The sequence below is a fragment of the Ipomoea nil genome, unplaced genomic scaffold (genome assembly GCF_001879475.1).
Source record: "Ipomoea nil cultivar Tokyo-kokei standard unplaced genomic scaffold, Asagao_1.1 scaffold3314, whole genome shotgun sequence".
NCBI lineage: Eukaryota > Viridiplantae > Streptophyta > Magnoliopsida > Solanales > Convolvulaceae > Ipomoea > Ipomoea nil.
Genome location: NW_017619742.1, coordinates 5,377,501 through 5,401,115, shown reverse-complemented (window position 1 = coordinate 5,401,115; position 23,615 = coordinate 5,377,501). Strand labels below are relative to the sequence as shown.

The following is a 23,615-nucleotide window of genomic DNA, read 5'->3' as shown; positions in this document are numbered from 1 at the left end:
AATGGCTCACATATGCTTCTCATTATGCAGCCTGTTACGAGCGTAATGCTGCTCGTAACAACAAAATCAGTTTTACGGTGCTCTTTGCTACGATCATCTATTATGAGCTTAATGACGTTCGTAGTAATTGGAATGACCTTTCTGATCCTGAGCGTTACAAGCGTAACTTAGCTCGTAATAGCAAACTTTTGCTACCATCATATTTTTGCTCCATTTTGTTCAAATTATTCTTAATTTGGACCTATTTCCTACAAAATACAAAAATGCCTCAAAAGTTAGTCATTAAACACAATTTATCACATTTCAAGACATTTTAAGCACAGATGAAGCAAATCCAACCACAAATTGACCACTAAATGTTCCCCAAAAAGTAATAGAATTTACATTCATCGCACATGGATACTATAAGGGGAGATATGTTGATATGTCATATTACTAAGTATAACCCCTTATATAGTTATATTGAGTAAAAAGGGTATCAATATTGATCAATACCATATAAATTTTTGTTAGAAATTTAGATCTTGCATGGAGAATTTATGTGTTGTCTTTATTTAGTTTCATTTGCATTTTTATGCATTCGATTTTATATGCATGCATTTATGATAAATTTTATAGGAGTAGTTTGGTTCAAATTATATAACATGGATTTATATACTATATTGAAATGTTATACATTTTGTTAGAATCATCATAAGAATGTAAATATTGTGAAATTTCTGAAAATAATTTTTAGTATTTTTTAATCACATTTATAGAATAAGAGAATTTTATTTCCCCTAAATTTTTAATTAAGTTATGTGAGATTTTGATAAATACCATATTTATTAGTATTATTATTATAGTTATATTATATGGTTGTAATATATGTGGTGTTTAGAATAGATAGACTACTAGTCAGGATTAGTTAGAGAGTTGTTATTAGATAAACTTTGTAATCCTATTGTTCAGTGAATGATCAACAATTATCTCTAATCATATTATCTTTGTTAGAAGAATAAAGGGTGTTAGAGAAAATGGGGTGGCAGTTAGAGCTATTCTCTTTGCCTAATTTTTCCTTTGTTTGAATTCTATGGTAGCATTTCCATATCTTTGTATATATATATATATATATATATATATATATATATATATATATATATATATATATACTAGTTTTTTACGCGCATTGCGCGATTGGGATAATGTCCAATGTTTTTTTTTTTTAAATAAGTACTTTAAAGTATATTAAGGCAATTAAGATTATATTTAAATAAGTACTTTAAAGTATATTTAGGCAATTAAGATTATATTTAAATAAGTACTTTAAATAGGTAATTCTTCTCCCAAAAGTTGAGTCCCCTACCCCAAGGGCCCCCCACAGAGCATTGTAGGAAGTTGTAAATCACGGTGACTCAATGGTTCAGCAGACAGGACCAAATGCCGGTGCGAACAAGGAATCTGCCCACTTTGGACATAATTCCCGCATTGCCGCCGCCGAGGTTCAAACCTTGGTCTCTTCTCCTAAATACTGCCCACTAAACCATTGAGCTAAGCCCGTGCGGGTTAAATAGGTAATTCTAAGTTTACAAATGCAAGATAATATAGTCAAGATTGATTATAATTGTCAATAAAATAATTGTATAGGTATGGTTGAAACCAAATACGGGACATAAGGGAGAACAAATAAAAATTAGGGCATAAAATATTAAATATATACTAATATTGTTTGAGGAGATTTCGACATTAGGATTTGTGGTTAAGTTCTATTAAGACTTTAATATTAGAATTAGATTAATGGTGTAATTATAATTCTATATTAGACGTTAATATTAGAATTAGACTAACGGTGAATTAACGGTATTTAACGGAAAAGTTAAATGGATAATCATATAATTAAGGATAAATTAGAAAAATTTTTTAAAAAATTAAAACCTGAACAATTTGAACCATTCATTTGATTTAATAATTTGGCGGTCATATTTTCTACCCAATGTTAATAATTAAATAAATTCGTTGGTCAAATCCGCTAACTGCTGATTGTCAAACAAGGACATTGCAGGGTAGTTCTCACTTCAATTTGTTGTGTGATTTGAATACTCTCTTTGTCACAAAATCTCTCAAGTAGTTAATATGGTTGGCTTTATTAATTATATATTTTTTTAATTTTTTCATGATACTAATAAAATACTTGGTAAATAAATATATAGCATTATTTTGTATTATAACTTTGATATTTAATTAGAAAAATAATGCACAAAAAAGATAATAGACAATGTAGTGAATATAATCAATTGATGAATTTGAATGTAAAAATTTTTACATTTGAGAAAAATAAAGACAATATAACTAATGAAAATATTTCTCTTAATTAATTTATTGATAATGAATAATTTTTTTCACTGAATTAAGACATTGTAAGGACAATGTAGCGAATATAATCAATTAATAAATTTGAATATAAAGAATTTTTATATTGTAGAAAAATAAAGACAATATAACTAATACAATTATTTCTCTTATTTAATTTATTGATAATGAATAATTTTTTTTTTTGAATAAAGGCATTGTGGACACATAATTCTAAATTAAAGAAATGCACATCTATAATTTTTTGTTGTAGCTACTAAATTATTATTTATATAATTTAATAAGAGTAAAATAGAGTACTAATTATGCCAACTTTGATTGGGATGAGGTTCGAATCTAAGACCTTTTTTTTTTTTTTATTGAAATCAATGAGTAAGTTAACGGTGAACTAACGGCAATTCTTAAAATTTTACGGAATTAGTAACGGTGTGTGGGTATTTTAGGAAATTTTAGTGTAAAATTTAAATCTTATCAATCTTTTAATCAATCTGAGCCATTCATTTGATTAAAATCTGTGACCGCCATTTTTTCTACCCATTATAGGCCCAACTCTCTTGGGCTCTTATTAGTATAGTAGATATATATATATATATATATATATATATATATATATATATATATATATATATATATATATATATATATATAGCCACTAGGTCTTCTGTATAGCAATAGAGTATGAAATACAGTACACTGGTTTTACCTTCCCACAGATAACATGGTATCAGAGCCGAGTTAGTGAGAGTGGTTACCTGGGTTGGGTTTGGGAAGCAGTGGCGACGCCGGGAAGAGGAGTACGACCGCCGTCATAGTAGCTACGCGTTGCCGCCAACCTTGAGGTCTAACGCCACGCGCCTGCGCGTGCGGCTGTTTCCGGTGACGTCGCCGAATGGTTTTTGTGTCAGTGGTCTCGCCTCGTCACGCTGAGTCTAGGAAAGTATGGTGTGTTGAGAGATTCTGATCTGGTTGGTTCTTTTGGTTAAAGAAAGGTACGCATGCAGTGTTATTATTTGGGTTTTGTTTCGTTTGTTGGTTTTGTGGTTTGCTTATTCTCGGGGAAGTTTGTCTTTGCTTTGGGTTAAGGCTAAATGGCACAAGAAAGAAATATTACTGTTATTTCTACCCCATCTAAATTAATCGACGTAATCCTAGCTTTAGATGGGTTTAATTTTCCAGAATGAAAATTTCTGATTATGGTAAATTTAGATGGTATGTGTAAGGGTGACCATTTAGATAAAGCATGTCTTGAAGGTGATACAGAATGGGCAATACTGATAAGGCTTTATTGTTGCGTATAATTAATTGCATTGATGAAAGAATTATTTTGTCTATGCAACAACTGTAACACCCCCTAAAAATATGCTATTTAAAAGCATTAAACATGCAGATAACTGAACTAAACAACAACACAGCGGAAGACTGAAAGATAAATAGATAGACATATATCAAAACACGGGATGTTATGCCACGTTCACCGAAAGGATGAATGCTATGGCAACATCTGCAATGTTTACAACTAAACCCATAGTCTCAAAGTGCTATATCTAAACTGGCACACATGCCATAAAACAAAGAGGGAGAAGCTATTCTTGCAAGCACTAGACCGCGCACTCGTCTAGACATCACCTGAAAGAACACAATAAAACATGGGACGACGCCCGGTCAGCGAATAATGCTGGTAACCCACCAATACATGTGAAATATCATACATAGATAAGATATAAGTTGTAAAGCCATTTTCGAAACGGAATACATATATATAAGTACAAAACCAGGAGTAATAGTCAACACAAGACTCACCACTCTCAACAACAACATGGGAACACATCCCAAGACCACAAGGAACAACACGACTCACAAGAAATCTCAAGGTATGATCTATCATCACACAATAGATCAAAACCCGACATGCACAACGCAAAGGAATAAGACTCACCCACGGCAACACATGCCAAGGCAACACTTGCCTTTGTGACTACACACGTCACAAGAAGAGAACACACAGCCACGGCTACACAAGCCCTCGTGACATCACCCATCACGAGTTGATATGCCTTCCTTATGCCCTGTTCCAACCTTATGGCTACCCCCAACCTTATATCTAGTTCCAACCTTTACCTCCAAGGCCCCTGTACACCAAGTCCAACCTTATTCCCCCGGGAACCGTCGTTCCCCCTCCAACAGTCCCTCTAACAAAACCACCGATTTCATAGTACACGAGGGTACCGATCACACATGGCAACACATGCCCTGGATAACACATGTTATCCCAGAAATAAACACGTGAACCTTACACAAAGGCCACAAACTCCATAATCGCATCACGGCCACAACGAGGACCGCTGTAATACCTTAGTGACTAGTGTCCCATACCACTAATCGTGCAATCCAGGTAAAGCCACTCACACATCACACCACAACAGGAATCAATCAACGGATCACAACGAAGATACGAAACTATACTCAATCAAGGAATGGGTCACAGCCCAACAACAACAACGATGAATAACACAAGTTATCATCAACCAATAGGAAGGTACAAACAACACACACACTAGCATTTAAACACCAAACTAGCATGCTTATCAAACGGGTAAACCAAACATAGTTCCGAAGAACACACAAGACCCATCACGGTTCAACGAAACACAATGTTGAACACTTAACACGATTCAAGACACCAAAGGCTTACATGGATACCTACCACATAGTTCTAGACATACGAAACATCAAGAAGACACTCAAATAGTTCCACAAAAGAACATCGGGAAGTCAACGGACCAAATACCGAATCAAAAGAATCACGGGGAACAAATCCCAATCAAACACCACAGTGTTCCCCACGGGTGGTGCCCCGCCCGTGGTTCCGCCCGCGGGAACATCTCCCACGAGGCCTTGTACCTACGGGTAGGCGACGGGTGGTGCCCCGCCCGCCGTTCCGCCCGCGGGTATACGTCCTGTACCAAAAACAATCCCTTCGGGGATTTTCATCTCCAAACTCAAATTCAAGTCCAAAACATGCCAAATCTCTTCAAATACAACAAAATGACTTGAATCAAAGGAAGTGCCAAGCAATGGCACAAATGAACCCTAAACACAAGCTCTAGATATGCATTTTCACAAGGCAATGCATAAACACTCTCATAGCAAAAACACATGTAGAATCCAAGAAATCACATATAGGTAAGCAAAATAGATTTTGTAGAGCATGAGTTACCTCTTGTAGACTAAAGACTTCACTTTACACCTCAACAAGCTCCTCACAAGGCTCACCTTCCAAACCCACTTCAAGAACATACCAAAAGATCATAAAGATCCTATCTTTAAGAAAAGACACCTTAGATAAAACCAAAAACACAAGATGAACTTAGATCTTACCCTCTTAGATGCCTAAATATAAGAAAGGTTGAATCTTGGAAGCAACTCTTGAAGTTTTGGCAAGGCTCCAACTTGTCTTGGAAGAAAAGCTACTCACCTTTTTAGAGAGAAGGTGGAGCTAGATTTTTAGAAAGTGTAAGGAGAGAATGAAGGTGGTCTACTAGGTTAGGTTACAATACCAACAACAAGTGAAAGGTCAAGAATACCCTTACTAACATAAGGAAGTGTAAGGAACAAGGGAACTCCTTGCAAAGCTCAATGTACAACTTTGACTTTGGGGTTGACTAGTCAATTACTAGTCCCCAACTATTAAATTTCAGGAATTTAAGGAATTAAATTACAAATTGAAATAGGATTAATTACTTAATTAATCCCTTAAATGAATTTGGATTTCGGGGTGTCACAGTTTCGTATAATTAATTACATTGATAAAAGAATTATTTTGTCTATGCAACATTGTAAAAGTGTACAAGAGGTGTGGGAGTTAGTAACCAAATGCTTTAGTGGAACAAGTAATTTGAGGAAATTATATCAAGTGTCTTAGGAGGTATATCGTTCCAGTCAAAAAGGGCGTGAGCTTAGAGACTATTATTATGACTTTAAAAGTTTGTGTGTTACTCTATGTGCTGCTATGCCTATAACAACTGATTTGGATGAAATGAAAAACTAACGTGACAGATTACTTGTTTTTAGTTGGATTTCTGGATTAGATAAAGAATATGACGTCCTTAAGTCCCAACTATTTTGACGAGGAGGATTATTGGTAAGGAGGAGGAGGTTGGCGCTTGTATGTCTTAGAGCAGTCTACGTCGCTTAAGAATAAACCTACAGGTTTGGTGAGCACTGTTTCCCCCTTTCAGCTGCACTGTCGGTATAGTTATCCGTTTTTGTCAACCTTAAAGAAAATGTGTCCTGTTTTGCAATGTGAGTCATGTGAGTTTGCAAAACATCGTCGTTTTCCCTATATTCCTCAGGTAAATAATAGAGTAGACTCCTTATTTGAATTAGTTCATTCTGATGTGTGGGGAGCGGTGTCGAGTCATGTCCATAATTGGTTTTAGGTATTTTGTAACTTTTGTTGATGATTTCTCTAGATGTACTTGGTTGTATCTCATGAAATCTAGGGATGAATTGTTTGATATCTTTCAATTTTTTTGTGCAGAGATTAGAACTCAGATTAATAAAACTATACAGTGTTTGAGAAGTGACAATGCTCAAGAATACCTCCTTAAGTCTTTTTCCAGCTTTATGAGTCAAAATGGTATTATACATCAAACCTCGTGTAGTTACACACTCCGGTGGGCGGTGGGCTCTGGCTTATGCAATTTTTGCCGCTCACAATTCAAATGGTTTGCTACTTATGTTTGTCTCTCTCAAGTCTCAAACTTTTGATTTCTCTTTCTCTTATTATTACCCAATTTTCATTTGAATTAGTTGAAAGTTTCTTTCCAAAAATATGATTTCTTCCCTGTCATACTTCATGTTATTTTGTGTATTTTGATAATCTATAATGACTAATTGATTTTCTGACCAAAACAATTCGCTGTTGATATCATACAAACCCTAACCCATAGTTTTAACAGATAATGCAACTATAAAGAACATAGTGCGGAAATATAACTGGCAGAAAGTAAATGACACAGATATTGGTTACCCAGTTCGATACAACGTGTATCTACATTTGGGGGACGACCATCAGTGCGTCCAATCCACTATCTCCAACACCAGTCGTACAGAAGGTAAGAGATGAAATAATCTCACCCAATATGATCCCCACACGGCCAGTACCCAGTCTATAGTGGTATAGCAAATTGTTGAAGACGGGGATCCGTGCAATCAGAAGTCCAAGAAGTCCCTGCTTGGAGAGCCGCTTTGGTGCACTCCGTTTCAGTGACTCACTCGACACTGTCCCACAGTTGCATGGTCTTCATGTCCACAAATTAAGCATTAGTAAAGCCTCAGAACATATGTCTTGAGAAGAGGATCCGATGAATCAGAGTATTTCTTGTAAAGTAATAGGAGAGCAAGTCAGTAATTCAAGTTTGGAATTGCTTTATAGTAGTGTGTTGTAATTCTTGAATCATCTCCCTTATATATACAACTTTGATTGAAGAGAGGTAGACCAGAAATCTTAATTGAATACCATGTAATAGATTACTATCTTACCCTTTGAGGTGAATATCTGAATAAGGACTTTATTGTAAAATCACCTCATGAAGTAACTGCTCTTCCAGATTATCACTAATAAGTCGGTGAAGTCCAACGGATAGATTCCAAGACGCTCTGGCGTAGTGTCTGATCGATCAGGTCTTCTCTTCAAACTCTGACAGACACCTAAACTAAAAACTATCTAATTTTTCCATAATAATTCAGCTAATTACAAGTTGGGGTTTAGACTTAAAACACTAACAAACTCCCCATTTGCCTATTATTTGGCAAAACTACTCGATTAAAAACGAAATACATTGTTTAACCAATAAATAAACCAATTATTCAACAGTAGTTACTAACAACAAAAGATATAAGTCTCTAAGGACATTTGTTCAATCAAAATACAGACCCAAGAAACTAAATGCACATAAACCAGTGCATATGTCTGTAACAAGTAAACATAACCAATATCTTAAATTATTCAAATTAAAATCACTCCCCCTAAACCCATACTACTTCTCCTTTTTGCTAAAGTAATAAACAAAGTATACTAGACCGCAAGAGGACCTCCACTCTTGGTCAAGGGGGTATCAGCATCGGTTTCAGCTTCTGACAAGTTCATCCGCAACAATACAGTGGCTAGCTCAGTTCGAGCTACATCCAGCTGATGGTTCACAATATGATTCACTGTTTCAAGTTCTGCCGATTGGATTTTTAGCTGCTTAGATCGTCTTAAATCACGGACAAAGGGAGTGAGATTTTCTTCATAGACATCTAGCACAGAATCATTAAGAGCAGGGTAAGATCATGCTCGAATATGCATCTACCAAGATTGAAACCTTTCTTCGTTCCGATTCTATAAAGGAAGGCTGCAAGATCTTTAGTAACTGTATAATGATGACATGAATAGAGCCAGTTATAGATAGAAATCCGATGGAGAATGAAAAATTTGGAAGTCAAATCAGCATTGAATAAAAATATCTGAATCAGTAGATGGCCACTGTGTAAATACACCTCTAGTCAGTGTCTTAGCGACCAGATCCCAGTCATTGATCTCGTCATCATCCTTAGGAGTAATCCTATAAAAATAATTAATCACATCTGGACTGAATGTAACACCCCGTATTAATTATTCCCTAATTAGTATCCGTGATTATTTTTGTAAGAGATTTATTTTTCAATTAAGCACAAATCCTCTAATTATAAATAATTCCTAGATTGTATAAATTCCTTCTAATTTAATTCTTCTAAGACCTTTATTTATGGACTTTAGTATTCTCCTTCAATTTATGCTTTATTGGCCCAATCTTATAAACTAAGCCTTGAATTTATAATATATACTTCATGTAATGAAGGGGCCCATTTGATACATTACCATAACCCATTTCCTATTCTCCTAACCAAATATATACATATATGTATATCTAATATATCTCTTATCCATATCTTATATTTTAACGTAGACTACACTCTCACTTTGTCTTCCTCCTCACTCCACATTCACACCATTTTCCTTCCCCATCCACTAGAAATTCATCTCCATTTCACTCAAGAAAATAATACAAAGTTCCATCTTTTATCCATCTTCAAACTAGGATTTGGTAAGAACTAACTTTCTCTTGCATTTTCTCTTCTCATTCTATCATCTTTATATATCATTTCTTCATTCTTCTACATTGGGGTTTTTGGGTTCTTAGAGGATCAAGGTGAAGAAGGGTTGCTAGGGTGATGCTTTGAGGTTGCTTTTGGATTGCTAACTTGAGAGGTAAATTTTCATGTCCAACAAAGCCTATTTTCACTCCTATATGTGTTGTTGATATTCTTGAAATTCCCTGAGCATATTCTTGTTGTTTACTCTTGAAATGTACCTTGTGATCTAAGTATTTCTTGTGTTTTGATGTGCCATTCTTCTACTCTTAGATTATTGTTGATGTTGGTGTATTTTTCTCTGAAATGTGGTGTATATTGTAAGTTCTTGCATTCTGGAGTCTAAGTTGTTGAGCTACTGTTTCTGCGTCGTTGATGGCCTAACGAGAGGGACTCACGGGGCTGGTAGGCCTATGGTCCACCCTGTTAGTGTTCTTGAGGGTGGGTTTGGCATGAGTGGAGGATCCGCCACTCCCCACCGTTGTTCCAGCAGTAGTGGACAGCGGGTCCTCTAACCCCGCTTCCCAGGCCCACATGGTGTTGATAATTTTTCTTCCAGTATTATTTTTATTACCTCCAGTATATTTTTGGCTATCTGTTAATGCTATTTGGGTGTAGAGCTATGTCTTATGAGTCATTTGCTTCGATTTTGAGCTATTGATCATCTATTGAATCCTAGTCTTGATGTTTATTTGAGTGATGTTGAAACCTATGTTGAGAATCTCCTGTAGTTCTCTCTTGAGAGTATTTTGTTGGCTGACATGCTAGTAATATTGATTCCTTGATTCTAGTATGATTCCTTTGATAATTTTTGCCTGGGATAGGCTTGAGTTATTGCCTTGAATCATTCATTCATTGTATCTCTACTTTGGAATCCATTTGAACCCCTTGCTTTGTGAGATTGCCTTTGTTGATATATATTCATTATTGAGGTTCTTTTGTTGGTTATGGACAGTGTGAGGACTTATTTATATTGATTGGCGGGCCTCTGACTATGTTTGCAATGAGTCTTGTTGGTATGGGAAGCCTTGGACAGACCTGTAGCGAGGGAGCTCCAGTCAACCATTGTAGACTAATTCGGTAGTATTCGAAAGGTACCAGGTTGCGATTTATATTATTTGAGTTGGACAGCCTAGTAGAAACGTATCCTAGGTTGTCGGATCTAGTTCTACTTGTGATATTGATACTGGATGGAACCCCTTTGATGCGAGTCTAATTGTACATGTTTCTAGTATTGGTTCGAGCATAAATGCATAATTATTGGGGTTAAGTTTATGTTTTTGTTAATTTAATTGCATATTCCCTTGTTTTCTAATTAAGTTATGGTTTAAACTTGTTTTGAATGTTTACGGTGTTCGTTAGTGTTTTGGCACCATTATAGGTCAAGTGCGAAAGCTAGAAAAGTTCTAGGACAAGTTCAGAGCAAAAACAATGTGCGGTTCAAGTTCAGGGGACTCGACTCGTCGAGATCACTTCTCAACGCGTCGAGAGATTTCAGTGTTCGAGTCCAAGAAGCAAGAAATGACTCGATGCGTCGAGCCCTAGTCTCGACGTATCGAGAAATTCCAGTACGGTCCAAAAGCTTCAGCCGAAGACTCGATGCGTCAAGTGGTGCCTCAACACGTCGAGAAGTCCAGCCGAGACTCCAGGAAATAGACACTTTGGACTCGATGCGTCGAGATGGCTTGGGCATATTTTTGGCAAATTCCAAATTCCAAGCGAAGTTTCCCGTGTTGCCCCCGGTTTGGTTCTGTAACACCCTTTTTTTCTAAACTTTAGAGCCCAAAATAAAGCATTCTAAACAAGATAAAAGAAGGGAAATAAAGATAAACTACGATATATAAATCCAAAGTCAACATCTGAAAGGGAATGTTACCGCCACAGTTACCCACTCTAGAGTAACTGCTCAGGCTAAAGTTACTAACATACTAGAGTCACTGCTCAAAACATCAACAAACGGGGAAGCAATCCCCAGTGTCAATCATCTAACATCATTAACACACAATAAACATATTATCATGCATTCTCATTCATTTCTAAACATCAAATCTTAAGATCAACATAGGACTAAAATAATAGATTTGGAAATCCATGGTTTATACCTTGAGCTTTTAGCTTCAACCTCAAAAGCTTATCTTCTATGACCCCATGCTAGGTCTTATCTTCACCCTCTAGAACTCTAAGACCACCAAAATAACCACACAAATATATACATACACATTCACTGTGATTAGAAGCTAGGAAGAAGAGAAACGAAGGAGAAGAAATGAGAAAATGAAGAAGCTTACTCCCAAAACTTGAGTCTCTGTTGAAGGAATGAAGAAGATGATGATAGAGGGAGGAGATACACGAGAGAGTAGAGATCTGCTAAAGGAGAAGTGTTGGCTGCTGAAATGAAAGAATGAATGGTGTTCCTTTTATATGGTACGAAACCCTAGGTGAAATGTTGGTTGAGAAGGACAATTTGGTCCTTTGACCTTAGAAAAATATCAGGCTTCTCCTTTTAACTAAGCTATGGTAATAAAATGGGTTTATACATCTTTGGAGATAAAATAGATTTCTTATAAGAATATTCCTAAGTAAAATCATTTGATTCAGATTTCACAGGTTTCTCTCAAGTTTCACTCAGATTGACTTTTTGGGTCAAAACTTGATACATGAATATACCCAATACTTAGGATTTTCGAAATAGGCTACTACTTGGTGTTGAATTCAGAAAAATCATGATTTAAAATATTTAATTCATACACCTATTTAATAAAAAATTTCGAAGGAGTAAAAATAATTATTTTAAAATTTTATAAAATAGAATTTAGGAAAATAAATTTTGGGTTGTCACTTATGTTACATTTGTAGAAAAATAGCAAAACATTATCAATTTTAGGGCATTTCAGCGACAGTTCGGTAGAATGATCATATCTTGAGCTAGGAGTGTCCAAATGAGGTGATTCAAGTGGCTATGGTTCGGCAACTTCAAGGGCTACAACTTTTGTGAAGGGAAAAAATTCCAGAAAAATCCACGAAATTCAAAACGAGCGTTGCAAAGTGCGTGGACGGGACACTTAAATGAAATTTCAGATTTTAAGCCTATTTAAAGGCTTGTAAGGGGATCACTTAGGGAGACTTTCCTTTTTCCCATTTCCTTACCTTTCATTTCAGCTCCCTTAGGTTAGGTTAGATTAGGGTTTATCTTTTCTTTTCATTTTATTAGATTAGGTTTACATTCCAAACCTAGAATTCATTGTTCAACATTACTATTGGATTACAATCATCTAGATTGAAGACTTGGGTAACATTTCTTCTCCTTGTTCATATTTCATATCTAATTTGTGCTTTGTGATCTTATAAATGATGATGAATTGCTAGACATCTAGGATTTGGATTGGTATTGGATTGTGTTTGTGTTCTTATGCTTTGAATGCATGAAAGATGAGATTGGTTGTATGTATTGGCATTGTATGCCTTTGTTGTAGAGGAGTGCATATTGATCTCTTTCCATTGTGAGCTCCAATGGTTAGATGAGTGTGAGAGTGGGAGTTTAGCAAGAGATTGCACTCTCCTTAGTCATGCCCTTGCAATCCCCTTCTTATGACCCGAGAGGGTGAGCTTAGGGGAGGAGACAGTAGACTGCCCACCAAGTGTTTGAAAGAATGCCTCGCCTGAGGTAGGGAACGGGAGACTAGGTCCTACGCATCCTAATGAAGGTGCCTTAGGTCTCCCTAGGTTAGCCAAGCCATACACCCACTCTTGTCTACTAAGGATCAATGAGTGCACAAACCCAAATCCCCGTTTTACTTGTTCATATTTGTTTCTTTTATTTTCCTTCACATTCTTATGTTTCTCACTTCCACACACAACTACCAACACCCCCACCTAGTACCTAGTTAATCTCGTTGACACGTTGTGACAACTAGGTTGTCTTGAATTTCACTTGCTCCGAACGGCCATCCTTGAGTTCAACACTCGAGAGTTCTACACGTCCATTTACACTCTTTCACACATTCCACCCCACTTAAAACTACACCTATCATTTTGCCACTAACGCTTTCATTGTCTATCTGTTTTGTCCATAGAAAGGCCGTGGCGAAGACTCTTAACGACAAGTTGAGGAAATCTCTTAAAGAAAGGGGGGTTTTCTCTAATCCTTTATCATTGACCAGCTTTTATTTCTAAAGTGTGGAAAGGCATCTTTGTGTTATAATCTTTACTAGGCTTTATCAGTTATCTTGAATATTTGTCCCTTGAGTCCCAATGTTTATTCCTAAAGTGTGGAAAGGGACACCCTTCTTGAAATTTAAGTTTAGTGCGTCTCCACTTAGGTTGTATGTGAACATCGAGGACGATGTTCGTTCTAGAGTGTGGAAAGGACGCACATTTGTGCTTTAAATTTGATTTTTTTTACTGTTGTGTGATGCATGATAGAAGACCGTGTGTGAGTAGAAAAATGTGAAATTAGTTACATTATTTTGAAAATGTGATTTATGATGCCTCAATCAGTTTAATTTATGGAATATCTGGAAAATTACCTCTTTACACCATAGGGATTGTATAGAACCCAAATGGGATTACTTTTGTTGCACGCTTGTATGAAAGTTCACCTTTTATTTTGTTGGGACCTTAGTAAACGATCACTCGAAGTGGGAGTGTGCACTATCCAACTTAGAAATATAAGATAGCAAGACATGGAATTGAACAAAAATTCCGTGTGGCATGGGGCAAAATGTGATCCTTATTGGTGGGTATTGAGAGAAAAATTTCCCTAAACCCAAAGAAAAAAGCGTGAGAGATCGAAGTATGTAAATGAAGACGAAAAAGGCAAGACCAAAAACAATGGCCACTCCTTGAGAATAAGAAATGAGGTGAGAAATCTCGCTAGGGGCTGCGGTAATTCCACTGCACTGTCTTCGAAAAAATGTAGAGCTCTACGTGAAGTTGGTTGCCCCAATGGCGGTGTCCTAGGAGATGTGAAGAGAGAGAGGAGGGAAGCCACCCCGCTGGAAACTGGGCACCCGTTGGACTGTCTTCAAAAAAGCATGAAACTCCATGTGAAGTCGGGTCGCCTAGTAACGATTCCAGGGGATGAGAAAATAGAGTGCCCGCACTAAGCCAATAGCGAAGAACGGTCCATGCCATACTTCACTATTATCTTAATTAAGTCTTGGCATATAAGGTTGGAAAGGGATTGGTGTATGTACATCGTTCCCACTAGTGGGATCGGCTCTAGGCCCTTGCAAAATAGAAGGTGAATTCCCAATTTTTGATTGCATGCTTGGAAATTGGTATATAGAGTGTGTCGCCCTTTTACTTAAATGTTCTACCTTTTAGGGCTATCAATTTTCTCGAATATTCCACAAGTTGCTGCATGTTGTGCGATTTTCACATTTTCTTTATAATGTAATGGATTTCACTTTTATTCTTTTTCTCGCACAACCTTCTGAAAAGAATCACCTGATTGTCAAAGATGTGATTAGAGTATCTTTTGAGCTTATCGGTCTTAAATGTGGATTGCTTGAGGGCAAGCAAACTAAAGTTTGGAAACTTGTGATAAGCGTCAAAATAACGCTTGTTTTAAGGACATTTCAAAGGTGTTTTATGCATAATTTAGCGTTAAAGTCGTGTGCTTTATAGTAATTTTATCTTAAAAACACGATTTAGCACAAAGAGACCTTCCCAAATGTACATTTTATGTTTTTAGGTATTTTGGGACGAGAAAAGTGGCAAAGAAGGATAAAAAAAATGCAAAATCCAGAAAAGCGTGCGCCAAAGCACCGGTCATGCCCGAGTCACGGTGTGACGGAGATGTGAAGATGCCAAACCCTATCACGCCGCAAGGCACGAACGTGAGGCGGAGCAAAAGGAGCATTATTTCCCAATTACGTCGTCCTCACGCCGTGAGGACGACGTAATCCAGCTGAAGCAAATGCGCGCGGAATGGGAATTATTTCCCATTTACGCTGGTGTTACGTAGTGACGGCATAAATAGGTAGCCGAATGAGAGACTGAGCGGATTTAAGGCATTTTTGCCTCATTTTGGAGGAGGAGCTGCATTTTTAGAGAGAAGTTTTGAGACTAATTTTAGAGAGTTTTTCATAATTTTAGATCTAGGTTAGTTCCCAAATTTTCTCTCACTAGATTTTAGCCCTAGAACTCTATCAATTTTGTAAGAGGAAGGGGAGATCCAAGCATTCCCTTGCAAGATCTTCACTTCTAATCCTTTGGTTTGACAATCTAGCATTGCAATTTTGGGTAAACTCTTGATCTACTCTATTTTATTGCTTATTTTGATGTTTATCTTACAAATGCCTAAATTGTTTATCTTGATCATGAGTGGCTAAATTCTAGAGATTAGGATTGTAGTGTAAATTGCTTATGTGATGTTTGGCTTGCATTGATTTGTTATATTGTGAAGATTGCTTGTTGAGGTTATAAATGTCTTGTTCTGGAGGATGATCTATTGTAGCTTCCATGGAGTGGGGCCCAACTCCTTGGATGATTTGGATTCCTAGGTTTAGGCAAGAGATTGCTAAACCTAGGTGAGCCCCTTGATTCTTCTACATTCCCCGCCCTAGATCCGAGATGACATGGTCCGAGAAGGAATGTAGGCAAGGTGTTTGTTAAAATGCCCCATAGAGAATATGAGAACTAGCGTGTCATATCCTGCTACGAGAGGCATATAAGACCGTAATGGCTACGTGCTAGTGCATTCCTCTTGACTTGTAACCCAACATTCAATCAACACAATCTCCCATATTATGGGAATAAGCCAAACACACATAGCAATCGACACGAAAATCCTAATCTATTTCACTTTATTATTTCAATTTCCTTTTTCCAAAGCTTTTCTCCCTTACCTCTCTAACCGATTACTCACAACCACATTCTAAATCAAGAACCTCAAAAGCTAGATCCACCTCACCGTGACCCTTTCTCAAACTTCCAAGTTATCATTCCTTGAATACGATAACCCAGGAATCTTTATTCCCACACTTCTTTCCATCACACCACTAAAACTACATCTTTTACACTACCTCATCTAATCACTCGGAGATAATTGCTTTATATGAAACCTCACATGAATGTGTATGGTTGAGGTCATTGATACAACATATCCATAGCTCATGTGGTACAATGAGCAAAGTTGATTCCCCCATTGTCCTATATGAGGAAAATGTGACATGTGTTGCACAGATGAGTAGTGGGTACGTTAAAGGAGACCTTACAAAACGTATTGCTCCTAAGTTATTTTAGCCACATGAACTCCAGAAGAGTGGTGAGATACTTGTTGAAAAGGTTCGTTAAAATCTAGCAGATTTGTTCACTAAATCCCTGCCTACATCTACCTTTGAGAAATATGTTTATAAAATCAGGATGCGAAGGCTTGAAAGACTATTGTCTTCAGGGGGAGCTATAATGTGACACCCCTGAACCAGTTTGGTTTCAGCTTCCGCATTTTCAGTATTTTAAGTCAATTGAACTTTATCCCATTATTTCCCTTTTATTTCTTATATTCCTGTATTAGAGTTTTGGGGGTGTTAAAGTTGGTATCAGAGCCCTAGGTTAGAATCCTAGGATGTTAAGAAGTTGACTTTAAGAGCCTAGGTTAACCTTAGGATATAGGAGCCTAATGATAGGAGTTTGAGTAATATGATTTGGAAATAGAAGTTGATTTGGTTTTGAGAACCTAAGTATAAGGAATTTAAATTTGAAGTTTTAGGAGTTTTTAGCTCTTTAGGTTATTGGAGTGAGGTTGTGTTTTTACCTTATCTACTTAAGTTGTAAGTTGTGATTCTGCGTTTTGTGTTCTACTGTAAGTATTTTGTGGATGTGGCTATTGAACCCTGAGGGTATGCATCTCTCTGAGAAGATAAGTGGCGTTTCTTTGGTAATTGGATGATTAATTAAGGACTTGAGTTTGACTAGAAAAGGAGGCTTGAATGATTTTAATTGTAATGGAGTTTGGATGTTGGACTGATTTGTTTAACTATTTGAGTAAAGAGTATGGAAGGGATTTGGACAACATTGTGTGTGCAAGTGTTTTGAATGCTCAAGTTTTGAGGAAGTGCTTGGAACTTGTGATTTTAAGACTGTGAATGCATTTGCTAGGGCTATGGGACAGTATCCTATTCTGTTGAGCGTTATCTCTTAGTTTGAAGTCGAAGTTTTGTTCCCTTTTAAGACTGAATTCCTTGTTTCCTTGTATAATCGAATACTATCTTGTTGAAAATCCTTGTCATTTCAAAATCTCGTTTCCGTTTTTCTCTCAAAATGATTATGTGAAAGGTGACAACCTTATGCCTTATATTGTAGCCTTGATAATCTTGTCATTATTCTTAACCAGCGTTACCCTTGAGTTTAAAATTGTAAATCTTTCATCCTCTTTTTCCTTCGTGGGGTCAAACTCTCTAAAAACTAAACGAGTTTTCTTTAAATGTTTTCCCTCTGTTTATTACTACTTCAGCTTGACTTCACATCCTCAAAATGATTTTAGCTTCAGGGATGAAGCTTCTTTTAAGGTGGGTGGATTGTGACACCCCTAAACTAGTTCGGTTTTAGCTTCCGCATTTTAAGTCTTTTTATCCAAGTGAACTTTATCCCTTTTATTTCTTATATTCCTGTATTAGAGTTTTGGGGGTGTTACAGATAAACTCTAAGTGTAAATGAATAGACAGTCCAGAAGACCTTAAAAATCTTGAAGATGATGCCCGGAAAACTTATGGTTGTACTCTTTTTTCCTTAGCTAAGTTTTTCACCCATTGGATTTTTATTAGGCTAAGGTTTTTAATGAGGCAACCGATGCAACACATATTTTTATAATGCATGTACTCTTTTCCTCGATTAGATTTTTCCCACGGGATTTTTCTAGCGAGGTTTTTAACGACGCATGAGTATAGTTATTTAATGGCCAACGGGGAGTGTTATAAATATTTTATTGATGGCTACTCACCAACTCTTGTGGTGAATAGTGGACCAAGACTAAATCATTAGTAAAATCATGGCCATATACTTGCATTTTCCCAACACTCTCTAGGTGGTCGTAGAAGCCAGTGAACTACCAAAGTTTGATTCCACTTTCAAGAACAATCGAAGCAACAATGTGGTTCATAGATAACTGACTATTGGCTACGGATTCTGTGAGAAAATTTCCATATGAGAGAAATAAGAACCAATCTCAGCCTTACGTCTATACAAATTCGATGGATTTGATCAGATATTTTTTTTTTTTTAAAAGACGCAGTGGCAGTTTTTTAATTGTCATCAACTCCGATCCATTGTGCAAACTTTAACACTTAAATATGCCATCTTTAACAACTAAATATGCAAACCTAGTAAATTCTATAAAATCAACGAAAAAACTAATTTTAAATCTAAACCATAAATGTTAGACCTTAAACAGTAAACAGTGAATCACGACCAAATAAAATAAAAAACTCAGTCATAAAACTTTAAAATTGAAACCCTAATTGCAATGTCTTTTTCGTATTTTTGCAAGTGCATATATCTAGACCCTTAGGGGAGTTCAATGATTTCTGTACTTTTTCTTTTGCAATAGAAATTTTGTATCATACATAGTAGATTAACTTATTTCTAACCCTTAGGGGAGTTCAATGATTTCTGTACTTTTTCTTTTCACAAGTGTCATTACCTATACCATTACTAATTTCATTTTGATCATAAGCAGAATGTGTGTATTGTTATGTGCTGAGCAATCTTCCACGTTGGATTATTTACTTATTCTTATTTCTAGAGATTATATTATTTCAAGTGAACTTCTTTATAGAAATCTCAGACAACTACAAGACATGAAACATTCAAATTGTTTTGTGCAAATGAAGAAAGGAATTCACATCTCGGCCATTGCATTTGCTTCTCCTAGGTGTAGTAGTTAAGCACACTACAAAAAAACTGGATATTTATCAACACACATTTAGCTGCAGCTATATATAACCACCGCTAAATATTTATTTAGTGGCGGTTGCAACAACAGCTACTATATTTGCAATGAAACATCACTTCTAAAATGTTAGTGGCGAATGCCAAGCCACTCATCTCCGTCAGGCCAAGCTCCGACTCACCACTCTCTCCCGTTCCAAGATTCATTTTCATGAATTCCCAACACCCTCTTTCGAATCCCCTGACTAGGCCTTACTCCTCGGCGACCCCCTCTAAGGATACTAAGGAATTTATATATGCAGAAGCGGCTTCTGCCTGAAGCTCAAGTACTGAAACACCTTCCAACTCTTATTAATTTATTAATTTTTATTTTTTTTATTAATTTATTAATTTATTTTAGTGACTACCGGACACCCTTCTCTAGATTCTTCTCCCAACTCGATCTTCTCACCTAATTCTCATCCAAATCTTTATTGTTTATGAGATATAAAGAAGTAATAGCCATTGAGTCATTCATTTTTGGGTCCATTTGGAAAACAGGAAAATGACTTCTGGAAAATATTTTTCCGAAAATGACTCATTTTTCGGAAAAAAAGTTCTTTCTAGTGTTTGGTTGCATTCTGAAAAATATAGGAACGGGTGGAAATTGAGGAATCGAAGGCAACGACGGCAGCGAAGACAACCATGTTTCAAGTGTTGGCGGAAAATGACTAGACTTACGCCACAATTTAGCGCAAGTCATTTTTCTCAAAAATGCCTATTATTTTCCCCAGTCAACGGAAAATGTTTTCCGTTGACTGAACTTTCCTACTGTATTCAAACACTGAAAACTCATAAATCATTTTCCGGTTTCCAAACGGACCCTTAAAGGAAGAAGAGTGGAGGGAGGGAGGGAGAGAGAGATGAAGTCTTCAAGACCTAACGAGAATGGCGAAAATGGAGAAAAATTTAGGGATGACGACAATGAGCATGAAGAACAATCAACGGTTACAGCTCAATAACTCAAGTCCTCGATACACTTCCTCCAAGTGGGATTTCATCAATGAGCAGGAAGAACAATCAACGAGTACACTTCCCCCAAGTAGGATTTAGGTCCTCTTTTCTTTCTACTATGTAAGCGTTTTCATTCATCCTCCATAGAATTGGTTATGATTTTTCAATATTAGGAAAAAAAAATTATGTATACTCTCTTCCTGTCATTTTGAGTCCTTGTAATTTGCTAGAATCCAAGTTGGTTGTGGGTAGAGGAATTCAAGTTCTTGAGAATGGCGAAATCAGAGTAATGTATCTAATCCAGTGCTGGCAAGGATGGAATTATGCGTGTTTGGAGGGTGATTGAATTTGAATTCCCAAATAAACTAAACAATCAGGGTATTGATCTTTCATGCTGTTTATATTTCTCACTAAATCACTTCTCGTGATTAGCTTCCCTTAACCTTGATAAAGAGAAAAATTTCTTTTTTCTACTAGCTTTTTACTTCAAATCTTATTCACCTTACTTAATTCTTTAAATCCGCATTATATTGTTCAGTATCTATCATCCTTTGTTGATAAAACAGCTCGTCCGTGGCGAGTAGGACATGGTCAATGTTTTGGCGTTTATTCACATAATAATAATAATTATGGTGAGTCTATTTTTGTGAGGTTTGTCTCTATAATGGCGTAATTGTTTCTTCTACTTGAACCTATCCTTCCCGGCATGCTTTATCATGCTACTACTACCATTACAGTCTTACAGATTAGATTAGTAGTCTTTATTAAAGTTCTCCGAGACTACTCATATAATTTATGCTTGGACTCTACATGATGCCTTTATTTCTTTCATTTCTTTGATTTAGGTAATTGCTTGCAAATGGGCTCTCGAGTATGCCTGCAAGGGAAGAAAAAGCTTTCTCACCACAGAATAGTTGGATTTCAGGTACTTTGAAAGTTTCTAAAAAAAGTTATAGTAATTGTGGACTCTTTGAAAGCATGCATGTGTCTAAACTTCTATGGCAAAGTATAATACTACACATCTTGTGTTCAATGATGGTATACAAGTAATATTTCCCTGTATGATTCAAGAGCTTTCTTATTCTACTGCCATCTTGTGTTCAATGATTCAAGAGCTTTCTTGTTGAAACATTTCCCTCGATTCTAAATGTTTGTTACATAATTATATCACAGGGAACATCATATGTTGTCCTTGTTGGGCTCGTTTCATCTTTGAAAGTACTTGACGCATTAATTGACCAAACTTTCTTGTTCCTAGGCGACGAAGATGTGATCATTTTCATCTTTTATGCTAGAATTATGCAATTGTATTATTGAACACAATAAGATGGCAGTAGAATAAATATTTTATTTACTGCCATGAACTTGACCTTTTTGACTAGCTTCATAATAATGCATATTTTCTTTACTGCCATGAACTTAAACTTTTTCACCAGTAAAACTTGTTTGCCCTTATATCAGGGACTGATTGTGAGTTCTCAATTAGACACATTGAATTAAAAGAATTACAGCCATCTTCACTTATGTAGTGTTTTTTCTTGTTTCAAGGAATAAAGCCTACAATTCTAATGAGAACTTCAGGAATTGGAGAGCATTTACCCAGTAGTGCCTTGGATGTCTTTCTGGTGCAATAATAGAAATGCTCTCCAATGGCACTTTACCCAATCTGTAAACCTTTGTGCCATTCTGTGATCGCATATTTGTTGGTAGAGTGCCCGTGTAGTTGAAAGGAATTCGAGGCTTTTATGCATTAAAGTTCCTAAATGCATTTTAGTTTTTGTTATAGTTTCTCATTCTCACCACTGGAATTTGCTTTCAATTTCCAGAGACAGTATTGAAGCTTGATACTTTAGTTGATGAAAAAGGAAGAAGTCATATAAAAACTAAAATGTCATTGTATATAATAATACTAATCATAATTAAGGGTAAAAAAAATCTTTTTCTTCTTTTTTCACTTCCCTTCATCCATTGAATTGCAATTCATATGGGGAGGGTATGAACTGCAATTCAACAAAACGAAGGAATTGCAATTCAATCTCCAACTAAACACTGTAATTTGAATAGCCAAAGAATTATGCCGTAATTGAATTGCAACTAGATCTAATCAAACGGTCCATAAATTCCTCAAGCTCAGAAACAAAAAAGTAAACAAATGTCCATAACCCACTTTTCACAATGCAAGGGGACCTCAAACAAAAGTATTATGAAAGCTTTGTCACATTGTACAGTCTACAGGAATTGCACGCGCACAATTAAAAGTCCCATGTTACACGGACTAATTCTGGGAAGTTATTTTAATTAATATTATTGTCTCCCGTGTATGTACTAATGCCTACTAGACCAGCTTCAAAGATATAAATCTCAGCAAATCTGAAGAGCAAAAGTATGGTTTAATCTACGAGCAGATCAACACCTTCCTTCCTATTTTCTCTTTCAAAAAGGGGGCTGCCTGAATTTCTACTCGATAAACATCTTCAATAATCATGAAGAAAAAAAAATTAAAAATAATGAGAAATAGTAAAGGCTCAGATAGTTGCTTAATATGCTCAAGGAAGAGCTTTTGAAGGCTCCCCTCATACAAGAGGTGTCAGAATTACAAATAGCACCATCATCGTCGCCTATACTCCATTCCCGAATTCATCGAAACAACAAATAAAAACAGAAATCAAATGATCAACTGCGGAGATTGGATCATCATTAGAGAAGAAAAGGAGAGAAAAGCGGCGGCCGATCGAGATTCACGACTGCTAGTTAGGCTATTGAAAGTTGATAATAATGGATTCAAAGCCTTGGTTATATAGAACAAATTGGGCCATTGAGTTTGAAACTTATGGGCCCATAATGGCTAAACTATAGGACAACATATAGGTAATGTTTGGCAATTAACGGTTAACAAATAACGAATTATATTAGCGAGTTCAATTAGCAATTTAGTCGATTATAAAAAATATTTTGTAAAATTAACTATTTAGATTAGTGGTTAACATATAAAATGATCTATAAAGATATTACAATTACAATAATAACAAATAAATAAATAAAAACAATACAAGAATAATAATACTCCTTAATAAATAGAAACAATACAATAATAATAACAATAAAAATCTATATCTATCTATATATCTATATCTATATCTATATCTATATCTATATATCTATATATCTATATATAAGTAAAATCCTCCTAACAAATTTTCCCCCCA

The 23,615-nt window shown here is 36.1% G+C and overlaps 1 long non-coding RNA gene across 1 annotated transcript; it reads left to right on the top strand.

Annotated features, from left to right (window-relative positions):
• The first annotated feature begins 1,064 nt into the window (after positions 1 to 1,064).
• On the top strand, positions 1,065 to 17,654 carry LOC109169533. Its single transcript, XR_002052252.1, has 3 exons — positions 1,065 to 1,075; positions 16,641 to 16,648; positions 17,558 to 17,654. It is a non-coding gene; the product is annotated as an uncharacterized LOC109169533 (long non-coding RNA).
• The last annotated feature ends 5,961 nt before the right edge of the window (positions 17,655 to 23,615 follow it).